Source organism: Giraffa tippelskirchi, chromosome 5 (genome assembly GCF_054371585.1).
Source record: "Giraffa tippelskirchi isolate mGirTip1 chromosome 5, T2T-mGirTip1v1.2.pri, whole genome shotgun sequence".
Taxonomy (NCBI): Eukaryota; Metazoa; Chordata; class Mammalia; order Artiodactyla; family Giraffidae; genus Giraffa; species Giraffa tippelskirchi.
This window is the reverse complement of record NC_137279.1, coordinates 164,727,646-164,752,744: the sequence shown is the minus strand read 5'-3', so window position 1 is coordinate 164,752,744 and position 25,099 is coordinate 164,727,646. Positions and strand designations below refer to the sequence as shown.

General features: G+C 42.2%; 1 long non-coding RNA gene across 1 annotated transcript in view; it reads right to left on the bottom strand.

The window, feature by feature from the left end:
• LOC145505063 (uncharacterized) overlaps positions 1–25,099 on the bottom strand; it is a 198,326-nt gene that overhangs the window by 24,425 nt on the left and 148,802 nt on the right. The window contains exon 3 of the long non-coding RNA XR_014052816.1: positions 474–566. This is a non-coding gene — a long non-coding RNA (uncharacterized LOC145505063). The remainder of the gene's footprint in view (positions 1–473; positions 567–25,099) is intronic.

The window sequence follows — 25,099 nt, the reverse complement described above, 5'->3', positions numbered from 1 at the left end:
GATCAACCCTCCATGGTGTATGTATGTTGGGTGAAAGAGTAGGTGGGTGGAGGTGCAGGAAAGCTTTCCAGTGGCTATATTTGAGCTACTTCCTGAATAATTAGGAGTTGATTAAGTGTTTGTGGGGAGGGAAAACCTCTCAGCCAAAGGAACAGCCTTTCAAATGCATCTATGTCCTGTGCAGAAGGCTTCTATGTCGTCATTAAGGATGGTCATCAGTATCCCCTCCTCCTCTCCTTTCAAGCACATGTTAGGACAGCACTGCCTTCCTCTTGGAAGTTAGGTGGGGCCTGTGGCTGGTGTTGGCTTATGAAATGTGAACCAAAGTGACTGCTGTCATTTCTATAAGCCATGCTTGCATGCTCAGTCACTTCAGTTATGTCTGACTCTTTGTGTTCCTGTGGAGAGTAGCCCACTAGGCTCCTCTGTCTGTAGAATTCTCCAGGTAAGAATACTGAAGTGGGTTGCCATACCTTCCTCCAAGGGATCTTCCTGAAACAGGGATCAAACCCTCATCTCCTGCGTTGCAGGCAGATTCTTTACTGCTGAGCCACTGGGGAAGCCCTCTGTAAGAAATAGATGTGATTTTAAAATTTCCAGCAGTCATATTAGCCACATTAAAAAAAAAATGGTCAAGACAAACAAGCAAAATTAATTTTAATAATATGTAAAATATTTTAATCTAATATATTCAAAACATTATCATTCACTGTATAAGCAATATGAAAAGCATTAATGAGATATATTATTTTTCACACTACGTGTTTGTTGTGCTTGAAGTGTGTAATTTACACTTATAGAACATTTCAGTTTGGGCTAGGCCCTTTGCAAATGCTCAGTAGCCACATATGCTGGTAGCTGTCACATTGAACAGAGCTAGGGTAACTGGTCAAGTCTCCATGACCCTTGGTTGGTGAGTGAGAGACACAGAGCAGGGGCCCAGAGAATACTCAATGAACACACAGCATAATCAAGACATTGTTTCTATACACCACAGAGACCTTTTTAACTTAAACCAACCAGCACAAGCTTCATGTTGCTAGAATATAAAGCAAAACCAAAGGAGACTAGAAAGTGAAACAGGAGTTAGTTAAGGGAAGGTCTTTTATGAAATTCTTCAGTTCGTTCAGTCGCTCAGTCGTGTCCAACTCTTTGCAACCCCATGAACTGCAGCACACCAGGCTTCCCTGTCCATCACCAACTCTCAGAGTCTACTCAAACTCACGTCCATCAAGTCGGTGATGCCATCCAACCATCTCATCCTCTTCTCCCGCCTTCAATCTTTCCCAGCATCAGGGTCTTTTCAAATGAGTCATTTCTTCGCATCAGGTAGCCAAAGTATTGGAGTTTCAGCCTCAGCATCAGTCCTTCCAATGAATATTCAGGACTGATTTCCTTTAGGATTGATTGGTTGGATCTCCTTGCAGTCCAAGGGACTCTCAAGAGTCTCCTCCAACATCACAGTTCAAAAGCATCAATTCTTTGGCACTCAGCTTTCTTTACAGTCCAACTCTCACATCCATACATGACTACTGGAAAAACCATAGCTTTGACTAGATGGGCTTTTGTTGGCAAAGTAATGTCTCTACTTTTTATATGCTGTCTAGGTCAGTCATAGCTTTTCTTCCAAGGAGCAAGCACCTTTTAATTTCATGGCTGCAGTTATTTTTGAGCCCCTCCAAATAAAGTCTGCCCCTGTTTCCATTGTTTCCCCATCTATTTGCCATGGAGTGATGGGACCAGATGCCATGACCTTAGTTTTCTGAATGTTGAATTTGAAGCCAACTTTTTCACTCTCCTCTTTCTCTTTCATCAAGAGGCTCTTTAGTTCTTCTTTCTGCCCTAAGGGTGGTGTCATCTGCATATCTGAGGTTATTGATATTTCTCCCAGCAGTCTTGATTCCAGCTTGTGCTTCATCCAGCCTGGCATTTTGCATGAGATACTTAGACATTTGAATTTTATTCTGCAGGAAAGTTAACAGGTCTTCTGACAACATTCAGATCTTATAGGCCATACTGGAGGACAGGAAAAGTAAATAGGAGGCTGGTGCCCCATCCAGGTAGTGAGGCCTGGTACTGAGACAGATGAAAAGTACATATAGAAAGGCACACACGCCATTCGCCATCAACCTACAAATGGAGTAGCTTGTTTGACTAAAAGGGGACTTTTGTGGCCCAGTCTGTAAGGGAAGCATCAGCCTGGCCTCTTACATTCTGCTGTGGCTTCAATTTCATCTTGTAGCTGGTGTGCGAGGAATGATTCTACAGATCCATTATGGTAGAAGACTTTGCCCTGATGAAAATGATTATGGATCTTTTAAGGTCATTTTTACCTATCTAGGTCATTTTTTCTTGTTTTTCTTCTAGCCCGGGGCAGATTTCAAGACTTCCCGCTTTTCCAAGCACTACAGCTGGGATGGGGTATATTTTTTCCCCACCAATTATATGCCAAGTGAATGTTTGGATAATTCTGCACCATTCATAGAGAAGGGACGAGGTGGATAAAGATGACCCTGCAAATAGATTGGTGTTGATTTAAAGTCTATACATCAAAATCCATTCCATAGGTTTGAACTGTTGTATTTTTAGAAATCCAGTTGTTTGTCTTTTTAAGCAGGTTGAAGGACACACTTTGGTCCTCCATGACCAAAAAGAACTCTTTTGGAAACAATTTGGTGAAATGACTGTCATAGCCATGAGAAAAATTTGTTTTAAAATGATTTTACATCTTTTTGCTAAGGGTTTAGAAAGATGTCTGTTGCAGTGATTTTCACATTATTTAATCAGCCTTAGCTCTCACAATAATGTGGCTACAAAGCCCTTTACACACAGGCACATGGGCACCAGAAATTATTTGTTAGCTGCTCCATAATGAAGCTGAATTCAAACTAAATCTTAATTCCCCCACTTGCTTGCTGTGTGATCTCAGGCAAATCCAATAACTTTCTAAGCCTTGGTTTCCCCATCTGTAAATTGAGGGCAATGATCCTTATTACCCAGAATTGTTATTAAGAATACAGTGGAAAAACTGGCATGTTATGTTCCATAAATCACAGTTCATTAATATGAGTAAAGAAGTACATGGACTTGGGGCCAATAGACTTAAGATAAAGATCCAGCTCTGGCACTCTCTAGTCACATGGCCTTGGAAAACTCATGCATATCATTTGTCTATAGTCTATAAAATGAGATGACAGTACTTTTCCCAATTAAACAACATGATGTATTTAACATTTGATTTTCGTCTTTATCTTCTATAAAGCAGTCTGAGGAAAGCATTAAAGCGCTGGGGTATCTAGTTGGAGGTGGAAGCCAAGGGAGGCCAAGGTGAGGAAGAAAAGCAGAAGTGAAAGCAATGTGTGATTTGTACGTCGCCATTATTGCACTCTTCAGGGTGAGCTACAAAGAGATACTGATCCTGCCAAGGCATGTTCATTCCTTTAGCCACTATGACCTTCTAGAGACTTTTCAAGCAGATGTTGCAACTCAGCAGACAGGAGGAAAGAGAGAAATGAATCTGCCTTGGCCCTCCTGGTCTCCCTTTCCCATTGATTGGGGTTTACTCCATAAGGACCTAACTCCCCTCCCCTCTGAGTCATATCATGGGGCCCCTCAAAAGCTGAACAGGAAGCAGTTTATCTATCCCAGTGGAAAGTTACCTCTGTGTGGTCCAACTTGGCCTGTGGGCCATGTGTGTGACCCTTGACAGCTCAAAGAGCTCCATCACCCACAGTGGCACCAGAGAGCTGCAGCCTCTTCATGCTGGGCTCTGACTGTGCAGGGGAGAAGACGGCATCAGTGACACAGAGCAGGAGTGAGTGAGATTTCAATTTTTAAAAATATTTTGAAAGCTTAAATGTAACTGTTTTTAAAATGAAAAGTTGGAGACCCAGAGAGGGAAATGGACTTCCATATGCTGCACAGCCGCCACTATCAAAGTCCGTCAGACCTCCGCTCCTCCAACTCTGTGCTCCTTAACCTAACTGGCGATCTTGTTTGGAAGGAGATTCTGATCCAGTAGGTCTGAGCTGAGCCGGTGATCAGGATATGTGAGTTATGTTTTGAGTAGCAAGGTTTTAAACAGCCAGAGCCACCTTGGAAATCCATGCTCCACACTGCATAAATGAGACTTCGGCACATTTCCTTCTTTCATCCACCACCTTAGTCCAGAATGGTACCTCTTGCCCATCACTGGCACCTGACTCTATCCTGCTACTGAATTTTTCCTGACTTTGCCTGTGATTTTCTCAACACTGTCTTTGCCTTAACAAGACGGCTCAATGCTCCACTCTTCCTTCTTGGCAAAGATTCTGGGACCCTCGCTATCACTTAAGCTCTACACATGAAGATGTCCTCAGTGCACACTCTCCCTCTCTACAGCTTGGGCCCAGAAGCCTCCAGCCACAAGGCATTCCTTGTGGTCAGTGCCTCTAATGGGCTCCACCCAGCTTGTTTTATGTGAAGATGAGAACCCCAGTCCTCCAGGTACTTTTCACTGGACCACCCAGCCTTAATTCTAAGGTTTAATAAGGCCATAGGGGACTTGTAGGGCATAAGAATATTTTTGTGCTGGAATGTGTACTTGTTCTCCAAAAAAAACCAACAACACAAAGCTTACATTCAAACTGGAATACTCTGGTTTCCTAAAAATCACAACCAAAATAGATTTTCTTTCCTGTTTACATATGAATCAGATTGTGCTTCAGAGTTACTGATTTGCAAACAAATCTGAAAGTATTTATGAAATGTCTACTCTCTCCAAAGTTGTCGCAGAGAGCACAGAATGGGCTAGTGTTAGTGAAACTGAAACAGTCACTCAAGGTGAAACTGAAGGAGAAGGAAGTGGTGAATATGGATGGGAGAACTGTGGGAATTACATTTCCCAAGCTCTTTGTTTACTATGACCTAGAGCAGGTGGCTTCAGAGAGGCAGTTTCTCATGGCAAGAGTAGGGACTCTGCAGCCCAACAGCAACAATTCAAAGTCCATTGGTGTGATCTTGAGCAAATTATTAAGTGCCTTGTTTCCTTGGCTTCCCCACTTGTAACATGGGACTAATAATAGTACCTATCTCATGGAGCTGGCATAAGGATTAATTGAGTTAATCATTTAAACACAAGCCATTTAAATTTTTCCCACCACATAATAAGCACCCAACAAATGGTAGCCAGCATGCTGCCAGCTGAAACTTTACTGCTTTGACTCCCACTCAAAAAATTATACTACAGCAGAATGCAAGTAAGTGAGAGTGAAAAGAGAAAACAAGTCTTTATATACTTGAGAAGATTGAAATCATATCAAATGTTTTTTTTTTGTTTGTTTGTTTTCTTGTCCACAAAGAAATATATTCTGATATATCAAAGAAGTATTTATGCTAATTTCTTCAGGAACCAAGATTTTTAGTGCATGGGAAAAGAGAAACAAGTGTAAATTCAATAACATTAGACTTTATATTACTATATTTGGATTGTCAGTGATTAGCTTGAATATAGTTTTTTAAATAGGCTTTTTTTTCTTAGCTTCACCCACTAAAAGGGCTTAGAAGCAATTATAGCTTTGTGGCAATGAGCAGCCCTAGCACCCGAACTGTGGCTTCTAAAGACCATTCCTCTCCAAAAAGAACGCGGACTCCTCTGAAGAGAGGATGACGATGAAGGTCTGGACCAAAGAATTTCCAGAGACTTCTTGTACCAGAATGGAGGAAAGCTATCAAAGAGTGCTGAAGATATGACAAAAGGACCCATGGCAAATGTCTTAAAATATGCTGCATATAAAACCCATGTGCTCAAAGTGATACCCAGCAGAAGAATAAATAACCTCAGCACCCAGTGTTCACTAGCAGTAACTGGGTACCAACTCCTAACTGAACATCAGCCGTTAAAGAGACCGAATCATTTATCCTGCCTTTCCTCAGTGAAAAAGAATTCAGCGCAAACAGATATTCACAGTTTGTCAGCACAATGGGTCCTTACAGAAGAATTCCAGCCAATACATAGGAAACAAAAAGAGAACTAGAAAAAGTGTCCATTTTCAACTCCTAACAAAGTAATTGGTTTAAGCAAAGATTGTCTGCAGATGAAACCATTAGCTGAAAGTCTAAAGGAAATCTTGGAATAGAGATATTAGACTTTTGCTACTTGAAAATTCTGATTAAATTGGCATTATTAAAATGGTACAATCAGACTTTCTGTGCCCTCTAATGTGACACAGCATGAAGTATAAAGCACCAACAATGAAATGCTCTTGGAGAAAAGCCTTGGGCTTGAATCTCAGCAAGACTTAACTAGCTTCTGGCTTACTGTAAATAGAAAAGACACAGAAATCAGTTAAATGACACTACAATGATGCAAATAGACGCATTCAGAATGTAGGATTTTCTGTAAGACCGGTTTCTTCAATAAGAAAAACAACATAAAAGGGGAAGAATCAGGGAAAGACACCAGGAAAAAAGGGATGTTGTAGCTTAGATGAGACTTAAGAAATACAACTGATTGCAATATATGTGGATTTTATTTATATCTTGATGTGAACAATGTTGCATCACATTCTTGAGATAATTAGAGAAATCTAAGTACTACACGAAGGCATAATAGTGAATTTCTTTAGGTATGATAATAGCCCTGTGGCTAGCCCAGAAAATGTCCATATTCCTCTAAGACATACCCTGGACTATTCATAAGTGAAATGACATGAGATTTGGGGTTTGAAAAAGCAACAATTGGATGGAATTGGGGTAGGTGGGCAAGTGATGAAACAAGAGAGGCAAAATACTGATGTTTTATATATATATATATATATATATATACACATACATATACACATACATATATATACACAAATATGCATACTGGTTATATGAAGTTTATTACACTATTGTACTATATTATGGGCTTCCCTGGTGGCTCAGATGGTAAAGAATCTGCCTGCAGTGTGGGAGACCCAGGTTCAATCCCTAGGTTGGGAAGATATGCTACACACTACTATTACTGTACCATTATTATTATTTTCTCACCTCTTTGGACTTCCCTAGTGGCTCACACCAGAAAGAATCTGCATGCAATGCAGGAGACCTGGGTCTGATTCCTGAGTGGGAAAGATTCCCCTGGAGGAGGGCATGGTAACCCACTCCAATATTTTTGTCTGGAGAATCCCATGGACAGAGAGCAGGTAGGGCTACAGCTTATGGGGTTGCAAAGAGTCAGACACGACTGATCAATGAACACTTTTACTTTCATACACTTTGTGTATATAGGAAAGTTTTCATAATAAAATTTTCTTAATAATATCTAAACTCAGACTTAATACATATTTTGTTAAAAAAATATTTGCAATCCTTGACTTTTTCCATTAATAGCAAAAAAAAAAAAATTACCATGTTGCATCCTTCACCCACCACCAAACCAAGGCCTCACATCTGGTCACCACTTAAGCTGTGTGTGTTCCATCCTTGAACTAATCAGTCTGAACGAAATGGGGGTGTTCATTTGTCTCGCAGTCACCAGACTGTAGCTTAGTAGCAGGAAATGTGTCTTATCCAACTTTGAACCCCAAGCAAAGGTACATAGCCATTGCTGGGAGTAAATGCACATAATAGGTCAATATTCACAGGAATCAACCAGAGATTGTTTAAAATGCTGATCCCTAAACCTTAACTCTAGAACTGCTAAATCAGAAAGTCTCTGTGGGGTCTAGGAAATGTTCATTTTTAGTAAATTTCCCAATGATTCCTATGCACAGGGTTTGATGTCCACACTGAGCAACTCTTGTTTCTCTATTAAACAGTCACGCGGGACAGTTTCACAGGGGAGCTCAGGAATAAGCAGAGTCGGTAACTGCATATGGATGGCACACATGCAGTTATCAGTTTCAGAGGCTTTGATTTCTGAGGTTAAATAATGAGAAGGCTGATTAGCAAATACAAAGGGTGCAGGGCAGCTTCAAATGCAGCATTTGATTTCAATATCATTTTTATTTAAATGGAAATGTCTGCAGGAGTCAAAAGCAAAGCTTCTTGATTACAGACAGAGCAGCCATGGATGAATATAAATCCCAGCTTTCCAGAAGGCTTTGTGAGAGGCATAAGGAGCGCACGACATTAACGAGTGTGATTATATAAATCACAAGCTTGTTATAAGGCACGAGCTTGTAATAAGGCTTAAACGAATAGCGGCTTCCTCAAAGTCCAATTTATAAAATTTCTCATTTTCTCCCATCAGCCCCATCGGCACCTGTTTACATCTGCCAGCTCATTGGTCAGAATAATATTGTTTTCACACAGTTCCCACTATCATGCCAATCTATTGTTAGAGGTAGGGAGTTAGTTCCCTCATGAGCCTGGAATTTCCCTCCTCTGGCGTCCAAGTAGAGGACAGGGGGATGATCACTGAATGATTACATGGTCTAAGAGATCCTACATTGGGTCTTGGAAATAACGGTCCCAGATTCCTGCAAATTCTGGTCCTTGGTTGCCCCCTCATTTCTCCCTGTCTCCAAGCTTGGAAAATGCTCTGCCCCTACCTAAAATGCTCCTCCCCTACATCCCTGCCTGACCAGGTCCATTGAGCCCCAGCTTAAGAATCTGCTCTTCCAGAAGATTCTTCTGGCATCACCCTGATGTAGAAGCTCTTCTCTGTTCTCTTGTAAGTAGTCTGAGGTTACCTCCATCACAGTATAATTGCCTTTTAAATTTTGTTAGCCCTGCCTCAACTGAGAGAACTCTATCTCACTCATTGCCACACCCCAGGTATCTTGCACAAATTTGGTGGACTGCAAATACTCAACAAAGGCAGTAAAACTGAAGGAATGAATGAATGAGTGCTTAACCAACACATTTAAGTTACTCAGCCAATCCAATTCAAGAGAATTATGCTCCTGAGTTGAAATATTTTGAGGAATTTCTAAAATATTGGAGAGTTAGAGAAATGCCACAGACAGGAGATGGATATAAGTGTTGGTTTTTCAAAAAGCAGTTGAAGGTGAATTTAAGGCCATCAGCAAATTAACTTATAACTGATTATTAGCAAAATTTAGGAGCATTTTAAAGCAAAGAAGTGATCACTGGGTTATAGTAATGCATAGTTTTTCAAATTATCAATCCTCCCAAACTCTCTCTCCCATTCAAGTATTTGACAAATCGTGTATAAGGTCCATGTGAAAAGAGAAAAACATTAGCAGGAAGATAATGCTATTTAGACAAATTTTAGTTGGTTAAATTTATGTGTTAATGAATATATCAAGATTAGTCTGCAGGGAGAAAGCTGTCATCACTTCTTTACTTTCCTGATTAACAGTTATACAAATTACTTGATAAAGATTCATAAGATAAGCTCATTAAATACATCCATCCATTCAATAAATAACTGTTGAGCCCTTTCTTTATGCTTTCCCTTGAGAAGCTCATTGCAGAGTAAATAGCTAATTATACTATGTAACAGATTATACAATGTGACAGATGCTATCACAGATTTTGAAGCAGAATCTCAAGAGACTGACCTAGAAATCACAGTTGTTAAAGAGCTCCAGGTTATCCTTGAATTCAGACAAGGATCTAGAAAATGATGTCAGATGATACAATCAATTTTAAAGTATCTCTAGCCAAAACTGAATAAATAAAATTAAGGAAAAAAACTGAGAGCAAAACTTTGAAATACCTCCAGTGGCAAGAACAGTGTGTTGAAAACTAAAGGAGAAATGTAATGATTAGTAACATTAAAACATGCAAAAACTGGGCTTTACCAATTATACAAGAAAATAATGTGTGTGACCTGGTTTGCTAAGTCTGTTAAATCCACATATCTCTAACTTACTATCTTTACTACAGTAGTAGATAAAAGAATATGATCATAGCAGTATGATTTCTTGAGTCTCAGGGTCCTCATATATTTAGTGGGCCTAATAATAAGATCTGCCATGAGGACTTGTGGAGTCTCCAGGTATAGTTGTGTAGGAGAAAATTAAATAAGTAAATTAATTTGCTTATAAAATATTTATCAACTTCACTACCATATTTTGGTGATAGGCTCTGGGTATGTGTAAAGCGCTTTGTACCATGCTTAGCACATAGTATATATAGCAAAAAATGGTAGCTATTATTATTATTATTCTTAAGCCCATTTATAATGATCCTGGTTAGCCACCCTGCAAGTAGAAACAGAAACTGCACCTTTTTTTTTTTTAGTTTCAACAACAGGAGGGTCTGTGCTGGGCTGAGCAAGTTAGCACATGGTAAGGCTCTTCAGAGCTCTTTCCATATCAAGTGTCCTTGAGAGTTCCAGGCAGAGGCAGACTCTCAGGATGGTGTCCACTGCTAGACTTCTTAGGCAACTAAGTGTTTTCCATATCAAGTCACAATTAGTCCCAGACTAGACCAGCTTTCTTAGGAGTTCACCTTTGAACTCCTATGAATTGTTAGTCTGTAACACATTGCAAAACACTTAATTTTACCATCTTGGAATAGAAAAAAAAAATGCTTAAGATTATCTTAAAAAACATTAGTTATGAGCCTGGGCTTCTTGGTGTCAGACAGCCCTATGTATAAACCCCTAATTGTCTGACCTTGGGAATGTTATATTATTTCATCATTAGTTCAGTGCAGTACTTTGAAGACTGAATGAGATTATTATGTACCTCAAAGTGTAATAGGGAAGAAAAGATCTGACTCCATATTGAATCTGTTTCTTTACTGTAATCTTTGTACTCTTTAACTTTTGCTTCAAGTTAATAATGTTGTCTATAGCCCAAAATATACATGATAGTTTATTGTCAAGGCTTTGACATTTAAGGATACAATACTTTTCCATTCGTATAGAGATTGAAAGTTGCAGAACAGAGAATAACATTTGTCTTGTTGGAGGTTTACAGAAACATCATGATCTGACCTACATGGACAGCTGCAAGAACAAAGGATTCCAACACCAAGAAGTTTGAAATAACCAATGACATCCCCTTCCCAATCAGTATGAAAAAAAAGCCTTGATTCTGACGTGGGTGAGATGGTTCTCTAGGACATTAGTCTGCCATCTTCTCTGACTCCCAGTTTTCCAAATAAAGTTATTATCTCTTGCCCTGACACCTCAGTGTCCTGACTTATTGGCCTGTTGTGCAGTGAGTAGAACAAGCTTGGACACAGTAACAGCAGGAATCCATTGAATGGTAGAGGTCAGGAGCAGTAACTGCTCATTGGTTCACAGTTGGCTGTTCGAAAGTTCCCCATGAATTGAGCCAGAAATTTCCTTACTCTAACTTTGTTCTTACCAGTGGTCTAAAGTTTGCCCTCTGAAGGTAGAGAGTTATACCTTTACTTCCTCTATTTCTCTAGGAAAGTGCTTCAGATAGCTGGAGACACCAGTGATGTCTCCTTACGGTGATCAGCAGTGGGGCCAAAGGACCTGGAAACCAACACGACCTTCTGAAACTAAGGATGTCAATTGCCCGGTTTCTTGACATTCACATATTAGGACCAGATATCAGACCCTCTACTACATCTTCTGAAAAATGAACTGCAGCTATTTAAAAGTCTTTGTGATCACACGTACCAACAAAAATAACAGACACAGCAGAAACAAGACCTCTGTCTTGTGATAATCACTTTCACCTTCCAAATAGTATATATAATATCAGGTACACATATATAATAAAAATATCACATACATGCTTTCCTTGGAGGAAGCTAGGTCGTTAATGGAACCTGAACAATAAGGGCATCTGAAAGATACAGATTTTTGCATTTCTTTCCCCTAAGGTGCAGTAAATCAACTTCTAATTGAGGCAGAAGGAAGTTGGGTGAACCAGTCTAGAGAATTTGCCAGACACCAAGAGTGGGACTGTTGGATCATGGGCATATACAAACTTAGTTTGCTCAAGTTGTGCTAGATTGTTCTATAGAATGATTACATAAGTCTACCTTCCCACCAACAGTGCATGAGGGGTCCTGATCCCCTCTTCCCCAACAACACTTGGCATTACACAGCTAAAAATTGTTTGCCAACCTAGTTATGATGCCAAAGTAAAAGGTACATTTTTAATGCCCCAGCACCCTGTTGGAACCAACTGAATTCGATTTCTAAAAATCTTTCCTAGTGTTTCTGATGTGAGTTGATACCACACTAATTTTCCTCAAGATGGTAGTTCCATTATGTATATAATCTTAAATTCTGGACTTGACTTTTTTTTTTCTAAGTTTCTTGTAAGTAGTATTAGCCTAGTACCCTGGTCTATCAAAATTATTTTAAAATCTATCCAAGTATTGTCTATTTATTAACTGATCCTTTCAACTCTGAGAGAGTAGAGGGAAAGAGGATTAATTTTCTATTTTATACTTGAGAAACTCAGAGAAGGTAAGTAACTTGCTCAAAGCCACCTAGTGATAAGTGGAAGAGACATGCTCTGAACCAGGCATATTTGCAACCAAAGCCTTTCACACACAGTGTTATATGATGCTTTGCAAAATCATACAGTGTATGGGGTATCTGAGGACTAACCCAGACTCTCTTTGACTTGACAATTTAAAACTATTTTCAGAATTACAATAGTTCTTTTTATGGCCTTTGTAAATAAAGTCTAATGAAAAGACACCAAAAGTGACCTAATGGAAAATTTTCAAGATCTTAAAATGTATTATTGCAAAAACTGAGTTTCTCATTAAAAATGGTTCAAAATGGGAAAAGTGTGCTTTTCTGTGACCTCCACACTTTTATACTTGCGGTTCACTGGAAATCTCCTTTCTCCACCTGGGCAATTCTTACTCATCCTCCAACACCCAATTCAAGGTGATCTCTTCTGTTTTGTCTGCTGGGATCCTTCAGAGAGATTCAAATCTAGACACTTTTGATATCAGAACCCACCCTCTTGATTTTTATATACAAAAGTTAGTGTGGAGAGAAACAAAAACAAACCCATGAAACAATGTGATTCACCTTATAAATGATGTAACACCAAGGCACAAAAGGCACAGAGAGGAGGAAGCCTCTGACTCAGTGGCATCATGGCAGCTTTTTAGAGAGAGTGATTGTTGACTTGAACCTTGGAGAAGGAGCAGGATTTGGCAAGTAGACAAGGTAGAGAGAATTTCAGAGAGAACTGCAACAGCCAAGGCAGGGAGGAATGAAAGAGCATCTTTCTCCTAAAAGTATAATGATACACTCTTCCCCCAAAGATCAGTCAGAAGATGCTTTTTAAAAATAACTCTGAATCTTGGAGATCATCTCTGTAGTAAATTTTTACTTTAAATTTTTTAAATGTACTCTAAAACTAGCTTGTAATCACTAATCAATGAATGGTATGACTAGGGTTGCTGGTGTTTCCCCAAATTCTCTGACAACAAGACTTGTCTGGGACTCTTTTTAAAAACACAGCTTCCTGGGCTTCCCTGGTGGTCCAGTGGTTAAGAATCTGCCTGCCAATGCAGGGGACATGGGTTCAATCCCTCGTCCAGGAAGATCCCACATGCCACAAGGCAACTAAGCCTGTGTGCCACAACTACTGAGCCGATGTGGTGTAACTAGGGAAGCCTGCATGTCCTAGAGCCCCATGCTCCACAGTGAGAATCCACCATAATGAGAAGCTTACACACTGCAGCTTAGGTCCATGAATCAAGACTAATTGGGAGTGGTTAAACAGGAGATGGCAAAAATGAACGTCGACATTTTAGGAATCAGCGAACTAAAATGGACTGGAATGGGTGAATTTAACTCAGATGACCATTATATCTTCTACTGTGGGCAAGAATCCCTTGGAAGAAATGGAGTAGCCATCATAGTCAACAAAAGAGTCTGAAATGCAGTACTTGGATGCAATCTCAAAAACGACAGAATGATCTCTGTTCCTTTCCAAGGCAAACCATTCAATATCACAGTAATCTAAGTCTATGCCCTGACCAGGCTTCCCTGGTGTCTCAGTGGTAAAGAATCTGCCTACAGATGCAAGAGACACAGGAGACAAGGGTTCAATCCCGGGGTTGGGAAGATCCCCTGGAGGAGGGCATGGCAACCCACTCCAGTATTCTTGCTTCCCTCATAGCTCAGTCGGTAAAGATTATCTGCGTGCAATGCAGAAGACCTGGGTTCAATTCCTGGGTCAGGAAGATCCCCTGGAGAAGGAAATGGCAACCCACTCCAGTATTCTTGCCTGGAGAATCCCATGGACAGAGGATCCTGGTGGGCTCTCTGTCCTGGTGGACAGTCCACGGGGTTGCAAAGAGTTGGACACAACTGAGTGACTAAACCACCACTATGCCCCAACCAGTAACGCTGAAGAAGCTGAAGTTGAACGGTTCTATGAAGACCTACAAGACCTTCTAGAACTAACACCCAAAAAAGATGTCCTTTTCATTATAGGGGACTGGAATGCAAAAGTAGGAAGTCAAGAAATACCTGGAGTAACAGGCAAATTTGGCCTTGGAATGCAGAATGAAGCAGGGCAAAGGCTAACAATGTTTTGCCAAGAGAATGCACTGGTCATAGCAAACACCCTCTTCCAACAACACAAGAGAAGACTCTACACGTGGACATCACCAGATGGTCAACAGCGAAATCAGATTAATTATATTCTTTGCAGCCAAAGATGGAGAAGCTCTATACAGTCAGCAAAAATAAGACTGGGAGCTGATTGTGGCTCAGATCATGAACTCCTTATTGCCAGATTCAGACGTAAATTGAAGAAAGTAGGGAAAACCACTAGATCATTCAGGTATGACCTAAATCAAATCCCTTATGATTATAAACTGGAAGTGAGAAATAGATTCAAGGGATTAGATCTGATAGACAGACTCCCTGAAGAACTATGGACAGAGGTTTGTGACATTATACAGGAGGCAGTGATCAAGACCACAGCCAAGAAAAAGAAATGCAAAAAGGCAAAATGGTTGTCTGAGGAGGCCTTACAAATAGCTGAGAAAAGAAGAGAAGCGAAAAGCAAAGGAAAATAAGGAAAGATATATAATCTGAATGGAGAGTTCCAAAGAACAGCAAGGAGCGATAAGAAAGCCTTCCTCAGTGATCAATGCAAAGAAATAAAGGAAAACAATAGAATGGGAAAGATTAGAGATTTCTTCAAGAAAATTAGAGATACCAAGGGAACATTTCATACAAAGATGAGCACAATAAAGGACAGAAATGGTATGGACCTAACAGAAGCAGAAGATATTAAGAAGAGGTGGCAAGAATACACAGAAGAACTGTACAAAAAATATCTTCAGACCCAGATAATCACTCACCTAGACCCAGACATCCTAGAATGGGAAGCCAAGTGGGCCTTAGGAAGCATCACTATGAACAAAACTAGTGGAGGTGATGGAATTCCAATTGAGCTATTTCAAATCCTAAAAGATGATGTTCCGAAAGTGCTGCACTCAGTATGCCGGCAAATTTGGAAAACTCAACAGTGGCCACAGGACTGGAAAAGGTCAGTTTTCATTCTAATCCCAAAGAAAGGCAATGCCAAAGAATGCTCAAACTACCGCACAATTACACTCATCTCACAGGCTAGTAAAGTAATGCTCAAAATTTTCCAAGCCAGGCTTCAACAGTACATGAACCATGAAATTCCAGATGTTCAAGCTGGGTTTAGAAAAGGCAGAGGAACCAGAGATCAAATTGCCAACATTCGCTGGATCATCAAAAAACCAAGAGAGTTCCAGAAAAATATCTTATTCTGCTTTATTGACTATGCCAAAGCCTTTGACTGTGTGGATCACAATAAACTGTGGAAAATTCTGAAAGAGATGGGAATACCAGACCACCTGACCTGCCTCTTGAGAAACCTGTATGCAAGTCAAGAAGCAACAGTTAGAACCATCAGTTGAAACAATAGACTTGTTCGAAATCGGGAAAGGAGTACATCAAGGTGGTATATTGTCACCCTGCTCATTTAACTTATATGCAGGGTACTTCATGAGAAACACTGGGCTGGATGAAGCACAAGTTGGAATCAAGATTGCCGGGAGAAATGTCAATAACTTCAGATTGGAGATGACACCACCCATAGGGCAGAAAATGATGAAGAACTAAAGAGCCTCTTGATGAAAGTGAAAGAGGAGAGTGAAAAAATTGGCTTCAAACTCAACATTCAGAAAACTAAGATCATGGCATCTGGTACCATCACTTCATGGCAAATAGATGGGGAAACAATGGAAACAGTGATAGACAGAGTTTATTTTTGGGGGCTCCAAAATCACTGCAGTTGGTGACTGCAGCCATGAGATTAAAAGACACTTGCTCCTTAGAAGAAAGGTTATGACCAACCTGCTGCTGTTGCTGCTAAGTCGCTTCAGTCGTGTCCGACTCTGTGCGACCCCATAGACGACAGCTCATCAGGCTCTGCCATCCCTAGAATTCTCCAGGCTAGAATACTGGAGTGGGTTGCCATTTCCTTCTCCAGTGCATGAAAGGGAAAAGTGAAAGTGAAGTCGCTCAGTCGTGTCCGACTCTTAGCGACCCCATGGACTGTAGCCTACCAGGCTCCTCTGTCCATGGGATTTTCCAGGCAAGAGTACTGGAGTGGGGTGCCATTGCCTTCTCCGATGACCAATGTAGACAGCACATTAAAAACAGAGACATTACTTTGCCAACAAAGGTCCATCTAGTCAAAGCTATGGTTTTTCAGTAGTCATGTATGGATGTGAGAGTTGGACTACAAAGAAAGCTGAGGGCCGAAGAATTGATGCTTTTGAACTGTGGTGTTGGAGAAGACTCTTAAGAGTCCTTTGGACTGCAAGAAAATCCAACCAGTCCATCCTAAAGGAAATAAGTCCTGAATATTCATTGGGAGGACTGATGCTGAAGCTAAAACTCCAATACTTTGGCCACCTGATAGGAAGAACTGACTCATTTGAAAAGACCCTGATGCTGGGAAAGAGTGAGGGCAGGAAGAAAAGGGGACATCAGAGGATGAGATGGTTGGTGACACAGCTTCCTGGGCCCCCAGAGCTTCTTACTCAATGGGTCTGGGATGAAGCCAAGAACTTGTAATGTTTAACAAGAACACACAGGAGATTCCAATCAACAGAGATGTTTGGCAAACACTGAGGTATCATGGGCCCTGATGTCCAGCACTCCTCCAAGGACCCTTTGCAGAGGAGGTAAACTTCAGCGCAGCAGTAAGCCTCCTGGTCAGTTAATGATTAACTCGTGGAACCACTGCCCTGGATAACTTCAAGATATATTTCATTAAAGAATGTGACTGTGAGCACTATGCTCAATGATTCTGTGGATCTGTCTCTTGCTTCAGTGGTGTTTGGACAGAAAAGACCCAGGGAAGTTCCCTCCTCCAGCCTCTAACCACCTGCAAATATTTTTCCTCTCAAACCTTTGGAACCAACCACTCAGCTAGCCTCAGACTCTGGGACCAGCTCACATCATTTTTTGAGATTAATTTCTTATTGCTGATCAACCACATGACCCCACATTCATCAGAATTATTTCCTTCAGGAGGAAGCTGCCATTGACCTCCTGGTCAACCTGCATCTGCAGGCCTTCTCCACCTACCTCTCACTGGGCTTCTATTTCCACCACAACGATATGACTTTGGAGGGCGTGGGCCACTTCTTCTGTGAATTGGCTGACCCCCAGTTAGGGCTGGGTGATTATCTCTCCCAAAGGCTCACCCTCAAGCAGCACCAGAAGGCTCTGGAGCCCAGCAGCCTTTGGGAAGCCCCCTGTGGTGTCAATGCAGCCACCTGACACTCTTTGCAGCCACCTGACACTTTTCGCAGCCAGTGGGCTGCTTTTTAACTATCCTGGATCCCTATCCGAAGACTAAATGCAAACAATAAAGCTTTTTGCAGCAAAAATTAACAATAATAATAGTAGTAGTGTGAATTCAGAAGCTTTGTACCACATTTCTCTTTATGAACACAGTGCCTGAAACTTATCCTGCACTGTCTCATCCAATCCCCTCAACAATCCTGCCAGGTAGATTTTTTTTTTTTTTTACATTGTACAGATATGGAAACTGAAACTCAAGAGATTTGGGCAAGGTATGGGTCATGCAGCTTATAGTAAGTAGCCAAATTGAAATTTAAAGCCAAATCCATATGAATCCAGAAATCATGTTCTTCCCATTATCCCAGATTCTGGAAGGGTCTATGGCAGAGTCTTGTCACAAAGTCAGTCTATACAGATGTCTAGCCATAATTTAAATCTGCATGCCTTTCCTCAGCATCTCTCCATTTTAGGTTGACCTTTCACTGACCTTTTCTCTCCCATCCAAACTGCTTTACCCCAAGAAGTCATCCTGTTTTCTCCTTGCCACTCTGTTGCAATTTTCCACCCAGATTATTTGTGTCTCTAACAAGTAAGGCCACACCAATGTCTGGCATTAAAAGAAGCATGAACCTTCATTCCTGAGGTAATGAGACCTTTTTTTCCAAGTTCCTTCCTTCAAAGTTCACGAACTTAATAAAAAATAAAACCCACTCTATTACAGCCCAGACCTCTGCTGCAGGACGCCAAGGCTGAGTAAAGGCAGTGCCTGCATGAAAAAGAAATGTATCCATAGATTAGCACTGTCTTTATCTTCCACCAACCAAATTCAGAGAAAGACACAATGGGAGGCACTCTAGCCCACATTTGGGCTTCCTGATTATACACTGCAGGTGACATTCATGTCCCAAGAACTAAGTGGACCTTGATACAGAGATGTTTATAGTCTTTATTGGGCTTCCCAAGTGCCACTAGTGGTAAAGAATTTGCCTGCCAATGCAGGAGACCCAGGATCAATCCCGGGGTCTGGAAGACCCGCCCACTGGAGGAGGACATGGCAACATACTCCAGTGTTCTTGCCTGGAGAATTCCATGGGCAGAGGAGCTTGGCAGGCTACAGTCCATAGGGTCACACAGAGTCAGACACGACTAAAGTGTCTTAGTACTCAATGGTCTTTGTTTGGGCTTCCCAGGTGGTGCAGTGGTAAAGAGTCTGCCTGCTGATGCAAGAGTCATGGGTTTGATCCCTGGGTCAAAAAGATCCCCTGGAGTAGGAAATGGCAACCCACTCCAGTATTCTTGCCTGGAAAATTCCAAGGACAGAGGAGCCTGGCGGGCTACAGTCCACAGGGTCGCAGAGTCGAACATGACTGAGCAACCTGAGCATGCACAGTCTTTGTTTATAGTCTTTTCTGCCCCTTGGAAATAGAGCTTTAGAGAAGCCTAACACTTGACTCTTCAAAGTTATCAGAGATTTGCATCCATCTCCACACAGAATAGTGTGAAAGACGCAGGAATGCATGGAAGGACTTACTCCAGGCTGTTTCTCATCGGCCTCCTGCTCCTCAATGCCAGTAGCCATTGCCACATGCTTCTGTAGTTGCCCAGTAATGGTCCAATGGTGGCCATCACTTCATCACTCCCTATGTCTCTTCCTCCAAGGCTCTTAAAGGCCACTACCCTCCCCTGGTAACCCCAACTCCTAGCAGCTCACTTCTATAACTACTGCACTGAGGCATGCATCCCTGGACCCTCCAGGAACTTGGCTCACCTGCCCATCAACTCCCTGCTAGCATTCACACACCTGTTCAGAAGACATGTTCTGAGGACCAATCATATTCTCAACATGAAGGATTCACCTTGAATGAGATCCGTCCCTGCTTTTCCACCAGCCTCATCTCCTCCCCTGCCCAAACTCTCCCCTCACCTTCCTACAGACCCTTCATTCTGCTCCACCCAGCCACCCATCTTCTCTGCTGTGGCTGCCAAGCTGCTGGAGAAGCTTGCCTAACAGTGCTGAATTGCAGTAGAAAGGAATTAGCCAGCTCTGCCTTGGCTTCAGTTTCGACATCTTAAGGCTACAATGAGAAACAGGAGGAAAAGAATCTAAAATCCCTAGTATGCTGTGTAACCCAAGTAGGTGTTCAGTAGATATCCCCACCACCCACCTGACGTCTGAATTCTAGCAGTCCATCCAGTCACTGTGTGCTCTGAGCCACTGCCCTCTCATCAGGAAAACAGAGGCAGAAAAGTCTTCAGGCCACAGAGAGGATTCAAAAACAAACATGTCAACAGCCATTATTCCCTTGTGCCTTCCCTAAATGAATGTGGTCTCTGGGCTTCGCATCCCACACCATTACCTGAGTTCTAGGTGGCTTCAGATCAGCATCTTTACCCTACTGCATCAGAGGAGCTCTGCTGATGACAGGTTTAAGACCTGCTAGACTCCTAGAACCTTTGCCATTGCCTCCTAATTCTCAGCTAAGACCATTGAAAAAAATTGTAAAAAGTCTCAGAAAACAACTCTCAGGAGCCCATGCATCCTGGGAGGTTTGGTGCAAGCAAATGTAACATGCTCAGTGCTCTCAGGCCCTCAGCCCCCACTCCAGATGTGGTGGGCAGCGATGATGAGGAGTGGGTTGCATTTCCTATGAATTAAGCCATCAGGCGGGAGAACAATGTTGTCATTGATGGGGAAAGGTCACTGAAATTCCAAGGACACTTGAAGCCTTTCACTGGGTTGAGACAGAGATGCCTAATGTTAATCCTACGTAATACAAGTCTCTGACAACTCACTTTCTAATGGGCCTACTGGCAGCTCAATTGGCCATTCACTGTGATTCAGTACATCCTCAAGGAAGTGGTTTGGAAGGGGGGAACCTCTTTTTTTAATCTGTGGTCCAAAACTCCCCCAGAATATATTAGCACGGACCATTCTGATTCTTGGGGGAGAAGGTGCTTTGCTCCATTCAAGACTTACTTTACTGGCCGGTGGGGGGTTCCAAGCACAGTTAAATCAATGTTCTTTCATTTATTAAACACACATTAATGGAGCACAGAACGTAATGAACACACAGGCTATTTCTGCTGCCCTCCTTAGGGTGGTTTCTGGCCTATGACCTTGGCTCTAAGGCCTATCTCTTTGCCCTGGTACTTTAGATTTTCATTCCTTTATTTGACAAATACTTAATGTGTGCTTTTCTTCTTCCAGGTACTGTAGTAAGGGATAAAATGGCCAACATAACAGAGCTTCCCCTTACATGGTTTACTAACTAACTGGAAAGTTAATCCATGACTATTCATTACAAGTAAGTGACATGGGTGTAATGTCTGGGGAAGTTCAGAGCCCCCTGAGAACATACAGCAGGCCCTCTATCAGAGGAGGAAGTAAGGGGAATTTGAAGAGGCTTGGAGAAATTGACATTTCAGCCAGGCCTGGACAGTACGCTAAGAGTTAGTTGAGGGAAGAGGAGCAAGAAATAAGGGAGCTAAAAGGAGGGTACTGTCCCTGGGCTTTAGGGAGTAGGGAGGGGAAGAGGGGAGGTGTGGCTGATGCAGAGCCAGTGGATGGAGGGGAGGGCTACTTGTTCCACTCACTCCAGCTTCCCAATCTGCATGCAGTCTCTAGACCTGCTTCAGCTTTTCAACTTACAGTCCTCGGTGAGAGCCCAGCCCCCAGAGTCCCAAGCAAGGCCCAGCTTCCCAGGGGCCACTTGTCAAGGAGTGGAATCCAGATCACCTCCACTCACATCTCCAGGGTCTGATTCTCGTGATTAGAAGAATCAGTGTGAACAGGGGAGGAGCAATTTTTCCACTAAGTAGTACCTGTGATGCAGTGTTTAGGACACAGCAAGCTCAGTTTCCCAGCTCTTTTTCTTTGTCTTTGCTGGCGAAGAAATGACCGTCAGGAGAGAAGGGCACAAAAGTGAACTCTTTGTCTCCCTAAATGAGTTCTCACTCGCTCACCTCCTGCCTTGAATTAGACTCTGTCCCAGAAATGAGCGATGCTACAGATAAAACTTTAAGGAAACATGCAGAACAAGGGCAGAGTTGAAGGACAGGAGTGTGGCCAACATTGTGTTTACTTTTCACAGTGAGAAAAAAAGTAGGCCTGGGAAATGTCACTGGTGGCCTTGACACTGAGACCAAGCCAGGATGGAGACACATGATCAAAGAGGAGGTCCCAGGACACTGGAGAATGAAGCAGCAGTGAGCAAGGGAGCAAGCTCACTCAGCTGGCTGCCTTTTTGTGAACAGATATGAGTAGGTGGTTTAGTGAAAGTCCATGGTTTCTCTGGGATTCAACAAAATACATGCCAAACACTCCTTGGCAATCCTTAGGATACATTCAACAAATGTGCTCTAATTATGGTGTGTCTGCAGAGTCAAGGCCAGAGTGTATGAGAGCATGGAACAGTCACCTACCTGGCCTGTGGCAGATCTGAAAGGCTTCCAGAGGGAGGCTGGAGGCTTACCTGAGCAGAGAAATCACACACCTCTGGCACATGGCAGGGTAGAGCATAGAAGCAGGCGGTACAGCATGGTGTAAACTCTGTAGCCAGCATGCCTGGGATCAAAGAGGGCCCTACTGATTACTAGCTGTTCAACCTTGGGCAAGTTCCCCTAACCTCACTGTGCCTCAGTTTCCTCATCTATAAGATGAGACCGATAATAGCACTTAGTTCATAAAGAAGTCTGAGCACTGAAGAATTGATGCTTTGAACTGTGCTGTTGGAGAAGACTCTTGAGAGTCCCTTGGACTGCAAGGATATCAAACCAGTCAATCCTAAAGGAAATTAATCCTGAATATTCATTGAAAGGACTGATGCTGAAGTTGAAACTCCAATACTTTGGCCACCTGATGCAAACAACTGACTCATTAGAAAAGACCCTGATGCTGGCAAAGATTGAAGGTAGAAGAAGAGGGTGACAGATGATGAGATGGTTGGATAGCATCACCAATTGACACGAGTTTGAGCAAGCTCTGGGAGGTGGTGAAGGACAGGGTGGCCTGGTATACTGCAGTCCTTGGAGTCGCAAAGAGTAGGACGTGACTGAGAGACTGATCAACAACTTAAGTTTGATGTGAAAATTTCTGAAAATCTCTTAAAATTACTTAGAACAGCACCTGGTAAGTGCTCTATAAACGTTAGCTACGATTAAGGATATGTGTGATTAAGGCTTTTTTAATTAATAGACTTTATTTTTAAGCAGGTTTTAGATTTACAGAGTGAGCAGAAGGTACAGAGATTTCCCATAGACCCCTCCCTTTCACACACAATTTCCCCTACTTTTGGCATCTTGCATGAGCGTGGCACCTTTGTTACAATGAGCCAATACTGACATGTTATAATTAACTACAATCCACACTTTACACTAGGGTTCATTCTTTGTGTTGTACGTTCTATGAGTTTTAACAAATGTATAACGTCAGGTACTGTTACAGAATCACACAGAATAGTTTCTCTGCCCCCCAAATCCTCTGTGTTCTATCTCTCCCTTCACCCAGCCCCAATTTCCTATTCCCTGGCAACCACTGTTTTTGTTTTTGTTTTTTCCTATCTCCATAATTTTACCTTTTCTGGAATGTCAGATGATTAGAACCAGACAGTACATGGGTTTTTCAAACTGATTTCTGTCACATAGCAATATGCATTTAAGTTTTCTTTGTGCCTATTCCCTGATTAAGTTCTTGTAAGGAGCAGGTATAGTCATACCATGGCAATACTAAAAGGAAGCTGAATAAAGGGTCTTTATTTTGTCACTCTATAGAAAGTTCTGCTAATATTTGCCTTTGGAATCCTGCTATTTCATCCTCCAGTGAATTCCCACTGTTAATGCTTTTTGCCCCTAGTTAAGTGACTCCTTTAAAATACAAACATTCCTGGGAGGTCACATTTTAAATATTTCAGGGCTAGAACTATAGCATTATTCAGCCTAAAGGGAGCCTCAGCATCACATGTTCTCAAACCCTATATCAAAGATGGGGATCAGAGAGAGAGGTGACTTATTGAAGAGTACACACAGGCAAGTGACCTGTCCTTCATCTAAGAAGTCACCTGTGACTCAAATGCAAGTTTGGAGAGACAAGGGCAGTAACCACACAGCTTGAACTGAAAAATTAAAACAAAAGTTTCAACAAAAAAATATCTTGAGTAGCAATCATGAACATATACAAGTATTTATACAATCGCTTAAGTATTTCATTTATAAACTTTATCAACAGTAACAACGTTAAACTAAGTCAGGACTATACATTTATTGACTTAGTTTAATGCTGTTATAAAGTGTATAAATGAAATGCTTTGTGCTTCCTAGGTGGTGCTAATGGTAAAGAACCAGCTTGCCCATACAGGAGACTTAAGAGACTGGGATTCGATCCCTGGGTCAGGAAGACCTCCTGGAGAAGGAATTGGCAACACTCTAGTATTCTTGCCTGGAGAATCCCATGGACAGAGGAGCCTGGAGGGCCACAGTCCACAGAGCTGCAAAGAGTCAGACATGACTAAAGCAACCACACACGCACGAACACATTTACAGACATACTTACTGGGTGTCTACAAAATGCAAGACAATAAGCTAGTTGTGAAAATATGCATGTAAAAATAATATGTGCTTACAGAAAGTAGGAATCAATGACTGTCTGGGTCAAACCAGGAAGGCTTCCCCAAAGAGGTGACATTTGATCCAGTCCTGAAAGATGAACAAACTTGGGTGGGAAAGAAAGGACACTAAGGTGAACCTGGGATGAGGAACGTGTGTGACGTTTATCCAGGAGCAGTGAGCAGTTATAACTGGCTGAGAAGAGGGCACACAGGGTGTCACAGAAATGGAACTTCACTTTCTCCATCACAGGGTCAAGGTGACCATAGGCTGCAGAGGGACTGGGCTGGGCAGAGCCCTCAGAAGGCTGACTCCTCCAGTTCACCACTGTTCCCAGGACCCAGGCTGCTCCGTCAGGGTCAAGTATCCAACTACCCCATGAACGCTTGCCAAGAGGCCGTCTACAGCAGGTTCTTGGAGAACTCAAGGACTCCCAGCTTCCTCCCTGTGTCCTTGGAGGCCGCATCCTCATTGTGCTCTCTAAGGAACAAGTTTCCTCTCGAAGGGCAGACAATAGAATTCTTCCGAGAGAGCCTTCTCAGGCAGGAGACGTCCTAAGGCAGCCTTCATTCAGCCTTGGTGGTGGGGGAGCAGAGGGTGGGCTTTCCTTCCTGGAAGTTCAACTTATTAGCGAATTGCCTCCCCACCCTCCTCCCAACCCTGCTGGCAGCCCTGCCCTTCCAGCCCCCTTCCTCTGCTAACATAGCAGCCCTTGCAGTCAGGATGGGCGTAAGCGACTTTCTCCATTAAATTCCAGACTCCTTACTTGATGCAACTGTTTTTCCACCAGCCTTCCCAAGC